The sequence below is a fragment of the Anser brachyrhynchus genome (genome assembly GCF_964034855.1).
Source record: "Anser brachyrhynchus genome assembly, chromosome: 2".
In the NCBI taxonomy this organism is placed as follows: Eukaryota; Metazoa; Chordata; class Aves; order Anseriformes; family Anatidae; genus Anser; species Anser brachyrhynchus.
Window position 1 is genome coordinate 78053506 of NC_137695.1, and position 8711 is coordinate 78062216.

Consider the following 8711-nt stretch of genomic DNA (forward strand, 5'->3'; position numbering starts at 1 on the left):
TTCATATCGGCCTTCAGTACCTAAAGGGGGCGTTCAGGTAGCTGGAGAGGTACCATTTATCAGGGAGTGTAGTAACAGGACAAGGCTTTAAACTAAAAGAGTAGACTTAGGAATATATTAGGAAGAAATTCTTCACTATTAGGGTAGTGAGGCAGTGGAATTGGTGGCCCAGAGAAGTTATGGATGACCCCTTTCTGGAACTCTTTAAGGTCAGATTGGATGGGGCTTTGAGTAGCCTGGTCTAGTGGGAGGTGTCCCTGCCTATGGCAGGGGGTTTGGAACTATGTGATCTTTAAGGTCTCTTCCTACCCCAATCCATTCTATGGTTGGTTTTATCTCTTACTCTTGTATTTGAAGAATCATAAAATCATAGACTATCTTGAGTTAGAAGGGACCCCCCACAAGGATCATCGGATCTAACCCCTGCCTCCACACAGGACCACCTAAAAAGCAAATCATATATTTGGGAGCGTCATCAAAATACATCTTGAACACCAGTGGGCTTGCTGCTGTGACTGCTTCTCCAGGGACCCTGTCCCAGTGCCTGACCACCCTCTTGGTGAAGAACCTTTTCCTAACACCTGCCCTGACCCTCCCCTGTCCCATCTCCATGCTATTCCCTCAGGTCCTGTTGCTGTTCCCAGAGAGCAGAGCTCAGCGCCTGCCCCTCTGCTCACCTCGTGAGGAAGCTGCAGGCCGCCATGAGGCCTCCCCTCAGCCTGCTCTGCTCTGGGCTGAACAAACCAAGGGACCTCAGCTGCTCCTCACACGTCTTCCCCTCCAGACCGTTCACCATCTTTGTAGACCTCGTCTTGGGGACACTCTCTAATAGTTGTGTATCTTTCTTCTCTTTTGGTGCCCATACGTGCACACAGTACTTGAGGTGTGGCTGGACCAGAGCAGCGTAGGACAATCCCTTCCCTCAGCCAGCTAGCCATGCTGTGCCTGATGCAACCCAGAATACGGCTGGCCCTTTAGGCTGCCACAGTATGCTGCTGGCTCATACTTAAATTGCTGTTGACCAAAAATGTCAACAAGGATGATCCAAAATTTATAAAAAGATGTTTCAGTAACAAGACTGAACAAGACTAGCTTTAAAAACTATTTGATTGATACTGAAAACTAAATTAAAATGATAATTTCTTATTATGGCATGAGCATCTCTGTGCAGGTGCAAGCAGGAAGTGGAACAACATAAGAAAGGTAGACTTTTTTGTGAGAGTGTTACTTTGTGAACCACTGCATGAAGAGTTAATCATCCATCCAGACATGGGGTTGCAGACCACCTGCAGGTGGATTCTGAAGGCAAGGAATGGTCGGTTGCCACCTGGGTGATTCTGGTGAAACCTGAATAGGAGCTCAGTGGGACACCACTCTGCAGGAATTTACAGACTCGGTTGAATATGCCTTGGTGTTTTTGTTAGTGTTAGCATGATAAACTACAAGGATATGCTTCCAAAACAAAACTACTTTTCAAGTCATGTCTACCACTATGAATAATTACCAACACTAATAATGGCTAAGCTTCACTAATCTCTTCACTTCTGTTTTAATTCTAGGAAAAAAATCAAGTCCAATTCACCTCAATTCTCCAACTAATTTGTGTACTCAGTATTTGAAAGTGCAGTCACCCTCCCTTTCTCGACCTCAAGATCTGACTGGTTTTAAAAAGAGGTAACACCTGCTTTAGAAAATATAAAGAGCTCCATGGGGAAAGAAAATGTTGTCAGTTCACAACAGGGACAGAGCGAAAAAAGGTTAAAGAGATAAGATGATTCTATTTAATTGGTAAATTCTTTTTAGTGTATCTTGCTATATTGTATCTAATAAGTAGGCTTTAAATGGTCAGAGTAGAATGCCGTTAAGAGTAAGAAATTAGACTCATTTCTGAATCATAGGGGAAATTAGATTATAGCAGTGTTTGCTGCTGTAGTACAGGTCACTCAGCATTTTCATTATAGCTTCTGGCTTCTGAAGTTTATAACTTTGGTTGTATTAAAAATTCTTTCAGTTGAAGTTTGATATACAAGGTCAGATTCCAAGTCTCAAAGGAATTTTGTAATGAGCTATTTTTTTCCTAAGTTCTCTCCCAAATGTGTGTATCAGTATCATGTGTATTCATATTTCATCCATATTTCATACTTAATGGCTTTTAGAACAGCTTTTACAAAAGAAACTCTGTCCGAACATCTAGTTGGAGATTTTTATTTATTTTTTTTTCTTTTGTTACAGAAAATCCATGTTTCTGTAGCTGACTCATGGGAAGGTATTGCTCCTGGTGAGGATCGCCACAATATTTTTGGTATTTTGAAACTCTCCTGGGCTGCTTGCTAGTAGCTTTTAAAAAATAATAATAATAAAATAAAAATAATACAAGGAGACCATTGGTCTTGTCTGTCTTCAAATTTTAATGGACAAATTCAAACATCTGTCTGGGTATGGATTAATGATTACAAACATTTTCAGTCGGTATTAGGATAATGGGCCTATCAGCAAGCAGGCGTGCTTATGCCGTTTGTTGACAGATTAGTTCCCCAGGAGTCTGTGGTTTAAAAAGTAAGTTATGATTTCATTTGGATGGATTGAAATTGAGTTCCTCTTGTGGGTTTCAGCTTCATGTAAAGATTTCAGGGGCCCAGTCAATAGATACTCCATTACTTGGCTGTCCTGCACTTGTCATGGCTGGACTCCAGCCCAAACTAATAAATACCATGTACTGCATAAGGTGACCTCACTGAGCTTTAATAGAGAAGAAGTTTACTAATCTATTAATGGATATTTACTTTTGGAGAAAACACTTGTATTTTACAGAACAGAATGTAGGACGTTCAGCAGCAGTAGCTCCTGGCAAGCTCTTGTGTGGTAGACATTGCTGCCTTTTTGGGTCTTGAATTTGATTCTGTTTTTCACAGAATCACAGAATCATCGAGGTTGGAAGAGACCTCCAAGATCACCTAGTCCAACCTCTGACCTAAATTTTCTTATTTAAGCTACTTATAGTTGTTTTTGTCGTTTGTTGTTGTTGTTGGATTTTTTTTGTTTCATGCCTAAAATATTTAAAGTCTTGTTTGTAGTGTTAAAGTAAGCATTGTTGGCATTTACGTGGGCGTTGGTAGGGACACCTCTCTGTGTGTGGCTGTTGTTGTATTGTGAGTGTGTTTGAACATGTCTCTCTGGAACCAGAGCTCAGTCTTGCCTCTGACTGCAAGCAGGACAAGAACAGCTGCACCCATGGGACAGGGACAGGAGAGTCCTCCCTGGTCTGAAACTATGTCGCGTTGGACTTCAGCATCTAGAATGGAGGAATCCTCTGGGTCCTGGAGTCCACTGGATTCAGTGATTTTTAATTTCTTATTTTTGTAAGAACCTTAACACGTCTCACTTTTTCTTAAAATATTTACATCCAATACTCTGAATTCAAAACTTAGTATTTAGGGAAACAATATTACTATCTCTAGCTGCCCCTCTAAGGGATGACATATCATGGCATATAATAATCAATTCTTCATTCAATCAATTCTACTCAGTGTGCTAAAGCAATGCTAGCATCAAAGTTTAGCAGAGAGGGAAGGAAGGAATGTCTCCCAGAACTTATCTTTACTGTTTACTTTCCTACAGTTGACCTTTGAACTCAAAAAGCCTTTTTTTGTTCATCCAGTAAATTGGTGATTCAGTCTTCCTTAAGTATGTCTTCCAGAGAAACTTTCTGCTGGCCCTTTGGCATTACAAAGGGGAAAAACTGGGGAGTTTTTTTTTTTTTTTTAATTATAAAAGAAGCTGCTTGCTTTACCAAATTTAGTCATTAGGTATGAAATAAATTCAGCCTTTCTAAACAAAACTCATGGTGGGGGGGAACTTTTTTATCAGTGAGTTTTGTTTAGGAAGGCTGAATTTGGGACCTTTCTGAGAACTAGTAACGATTAGTTTTAAAGGTGCTCCAGCAACTTTGAATAATGTACTGTCAGTACTGAAAGTCATTGCAGGAATAATAATAATAATAAATCCATCATTTAATCACTCCAGATTGTTTTACTGGGTGAATCTCACTTCATGAAGCTGGGAAAGATTGTTTGTATTTTAATGTCAGTTCATCTGATTTGGAGCAAAATCCTGTTCATGTGGTAAACCTTCTTGCTCTCTAAGCACATGAACAATCCTCCCTTTCTGTTGAAACTACAGCAAAACTATGATACTTAAGTTGCAAGTTTATATTTGATTTAGTAGTTAGTAACTAGGCAAACTTCAGTATTGTTTATGTAATCATATAAATAATCATTCCCATCTGAGAACTAGTCTTTTGAAAACTCCATGAGGAATGTAACTGGTAATAACCACAGGTAAGTAGAACGCAAAACTTCACAGAATCACAGAATCGTCTAGGTTGGAAGAGACCTCCAAGATCATCTAGTCCAACCTCTGACCTAACACTAACAAGTCCTACACTAAACCATATCACCTAAGGGCTACATCTAAATGTCTTTTAAAGACCTCCAGGGATGGCGACTCAACCACGTCCCTGGGCAGCCCATTCCAATGCCTAACAACATTTTCAGTAAAGAAGTTCTTCCTACTATCCAACCTAAACCTCCCCTGGCGCAACTTTAGCCCATTCCTCCTCGTCCTGTCACCAGGCACGTGGGAGAATAGACCAACCCCCACCTCTCTACAGCCTCCTTTAAGGTACCTATAGAGAGCGATGAGGTCTCCCCTCAGCCTCCTCTTCTCCAGGCTAAACAACCCCAGCTCCCTCAGCCGCTCCTCGTAAGAATTGTTCTCCAGACCCCTCACCAGCTTCGTTGCCCTTCTCTGGACTCTCTCAAGCACCTCCATGTCCTTCCTGTAGTGAGGGGCCCAAACCTGAACACAGTACTCGAGGTGCGGCCTCACCAGAGCCGAGTACAGGGGGACAATCACCTCCTTAGACCTGCTGGCCACACTGCTTCTTATGCAAGCCAGGATGCTGTTGGCCTTCTTGGCCACCTGAGCACACTGCTGGCTCATATTCAGCTGCCTATCAACCAGTACTCCCAGGTCCTTCTCTGCCAGGCAGCTTTCCAACCACTCATCTCCCAGCCTGTAGTGCTGCTTGGGGTTGTTGTGTCCCAGGTGCAGGACGCGGCACTTGGCCTTGTTGAACTTCATGCAGTTGACCTCAGCCCATCGGTCCAGCCTATCCAGATCCTCCTGCAGAGCCTTCCTTCCCTCGAGCAGATCGACACACGCACCTAACTTGGTGTCGTCTGCAAACTTACTGAGGGTGCACTCAATCCCCTCATCCAGGTCATCGATAAAGATATTGAAGAGGACTGGCCCCAGCACTGAGCCCTGGGGGACTCCACTAGTAACCGGCCTTCAACTGGATTTGGCTCCATTCACCACAACTCTTTGGGCCCGGCCATCCAGCCAGTTTTTAACCCAACAAAGCGTACGCCAGTCCAAGCCACGAGCAGCCAGTTTCTTGAGGAGAATGTTGTGGGAAACAGCGTCAAAATCCTTACTGAAGTCAAGGTAGACCACATCCACAACCTTCCCCTCATCCACCAAGCGCGTCACTTTCTCATAGAAGGAGATCCGGTTCATCAAGCAGGACCTACCTTTCATAAACCCATGCTGACTGGGCCTGATCGCCTGGTTGCCCTGCAAGCGCTGCATGATGACACTCAAGATAATCTGCTCCATGAGCTTCCCTGGCACTGAGGTCAAACTAACAGGCCTATAGTTCCCCGGGTCTACCCTCCGGCCCTTCTTGTAGATGGGCGTCACGTTTGCTAGCCGCCAGTCGACTGGGACGTCCCCCGATAGCCAGGACTGCCGATAAATAATGGAAAACGGCTTGGCCAGCTCCTCCGCCAGTTCTCTCAGTACCCTCGGGTGGATCCCATCCGGCCCCATCGACTTGCGTACATCCAAGTGTTGTAGCAGGTCGCCAAACATTTCCTCATGGATAGCGAGGGCCACATCCTGCTCCCCATCCCCTTCCACCAGCTCAGGGTACCAGGTATCCAGAGAACAACCAGTCTTGCCGCTAAAGACTGAGGCAAAGAAAGCATTGAGCACCTCAGCCTTTTCCTCATCTTTTGTAACTAATTTTCCCCCCGCATCCAGTAAAGGATAGAGATTCTCCTTAGTCCTCCTTTTTGCGTTGATGTATTTGTAGAAACGTTTTTTGTTATCTTTAACAGCAGTAGCCAGATTGAGCTCCAGATGAGCTTTGGCCTTGCAAGCAAAAAAGATTGTTGATATGAAGGAGTTATTACTAGAAGACAGGAAGAAGTTTTCTAGGGAAATGGCCATTCCAAATACCTGCAGGGGTTTGCTGATGGTTTTTCTTTGCCTTTTATCTGACTTCAGCTCTTTCCCCAGACACATTGCAACTGGAGCTCTTGAGGTTTCTTTTCTGTCTCATGTTTATGTACCTTGAGGGCTTATAGTAATAGTGATGTTTCGTAGTATGAGATGGAATATGGTTTTAGAAATAAATTAATTGAAGTTAGCAAACAGTATTGGGCTCAGATTTTGACACGTCGTCTCTTGCCTTTGTGTCTTTCTGCCCTTTTCTATGAAGGGCATCTTATTGTGTCCATGTAGTAGAATTATTTTTTTCTACTGAGCGTTCTGAACTACTGCTGTTTTCTGATCTTTTCAACATATATTTGTGATGTTTTAGTAGAGCACTCTTGCCTCTGGAAATTAAGACGACTTCTTTGGGAGGTAGGTTAGGTAGATAAATGTTAATTTAATGAGAATTTGCATGCTAGGAATGTAATTCAAAGGATCTGAGTGTATGAAATGGAATTTATATTTTAAAAAGAGAATCTTTAATTTCTACATTCAAGATAAACTTGAAATAATGATCATTAGTTAAAATGTCATCTTAATAGCCATAGGTACTAATGAATGTAATGACTTTTTTGCTGTCTTTAGCTTCTTCAGAAAATCTATCTAAACATCTATTTAATAAAATATTTATGCTACTAATGATTTTTTTTTCACTCTGTTTATATCTTGGCTTAATTGCATTAACTTACGTAGTGCTATTTAAATGCTCAAGTTTTATGGGAGTAGAAGTAATATCATTTGTGCATCGTGGTCTCAATAACTCGTTTGTAACCTAATGAAAGCTAAACCTCCTAATTTATTCTCTGATTCTGTGGTAGAGACCTTTTTTAATGAAATCTATTTCATGTTAGACAGTAGCTTCATTAGTCTATACCTAAGAGGTATATAACATTTATAAAAGCATTACTGGAAACTTCGTAAATATCCAAAATCGTTACTTGTTCCCTATCAACAAAACAACTAAAACCACCAACAACTATATATTAGAACAAACAAGCAAAGACAAAAAAATGTATTTTGTACCTGTATAAAGTGATACTTTCAGTCCATGTCTTAATAGTATATAATAACGGTTTCCTCAAGCTTGCCATTTATTTTAATTATGCATACCAGTAATATTTTAATATAGCCCTGAAATTTATTTGTCCTTGCAGTATTTTTATAGTATAATTTAAAGAGCTTAATTCTAAATTTATTTTTATTTAATTTATAGCAATTTTTCATGTATGGTGTTTAATAGGAAGACCTGAAGTAAAAGAAATTTGTATTTTGCCAAAAACAATGACAGAAACAAGAGTGCATTGAGCCACCACCAGTGGAAAACATTCCTTCCTTCATCCATGGTGTGAATGAGGATCTCAGCCATGAAGTTTAAAAGTTTCTTGGTTCAGTTAGTGGTCTGTGTAGGACTTGTGTCCCTTGTCATATTTGTTGTTATAGTGGCCCTTAAGTGGATATCCTATATCTGTGGTGTAGTTAGAGCAAGAAAGCTAGATGAATTAACATAAAGAGGGTTTGATGCAGGAGGAGAATTGCAGAGGAAGTTGAAAATGGGAGATGAGAAGAGAAGGGGAGTGATGTGAAGGAGACGAAAAACTACTTGGAATGGGAGAAGAAACAGAGGAAGAGAATGGTAGAGAAAAATATCTTTTAAGAGCTCAGTTCTGCTAATGGTGACCTTTTATTGGTTGATGTTTGGTAATATAAAGTGTGTTTCAGTTTGCTCCCCCACTGGTTTTGAAAGTTTTCTGGGTTAGAGAAATTTTTGGAGCTCTTTTTGTTGTTTAATTTGTACTACATTTACCAAAAGCCTCCCTTGATTTGCCTTGCTATGAATGTGAACATGTCTCTACAGAGGTTGAATTAATTTAAGCTAAGATTTCTTCTTAATGTACTCCTTCATTAAGGCTTTAACTGAAGCTTATAGCTAAATTAACTTCTGTTGAAGGACTTCTCTCACTTAACTTTCTACTTCAGGTCATTGTTGGCAAGGTTGTCTGAGCAGCACCCCCAAATGCTTCTCTATGGCTCTGTCAGTCGATACCTTGTTAAGAACTGAACCATAAACTCTTCTGCTTAATAGCACAACAGCTAAGACTCTTAATGGCAAAGCCAGTTATCTGTTTTAAAAAGACTATAACCACTATAGGCCTTTAGGGAGCTAATCTTATCATTAGAGAGCAAAAGAAATGAATATTGATAAAGGCTGAGTGGACAGTGGGAAGGCACAAGGGGGGGGAGGAATATCTGAATCACAGAATCCCCCCCCCCCCCCCCAAAAAAAAAACTTCCCAAATTATAATGCTTCCATTTATATGGAGTTGTATGGATTCAGAGATATACTTATGGATATATATATCCACATATACATA

General features: G+C 41.0%; 1 protein-coding gene across 21 annotated transcripts in view; it reads left to right on the forward strand.

Moving 5' to 3' along the window:
* Positions 1-3625, forward strand: part of LOC308190633 (uncharacterized protein) — a 288343-nt gene extending 284718 nt beyond the window's left edge. For all 21 annotated transcript variants that reach the window (XR_013947387.1, XR_013947388.1, XR_013947389.1 and 18 more), the window contains 2 exons: positions 1560-1674; positions 2233-3625. The gene's annotated coding sequence lies outside the window, so the exon portion shown is untranslated. The remainder of the gene's footprint in view (positions 1-1559; positions 1675-2232) is intronic.
* Positions 3626-8711: the final 5086 nt, after the last annotated feature.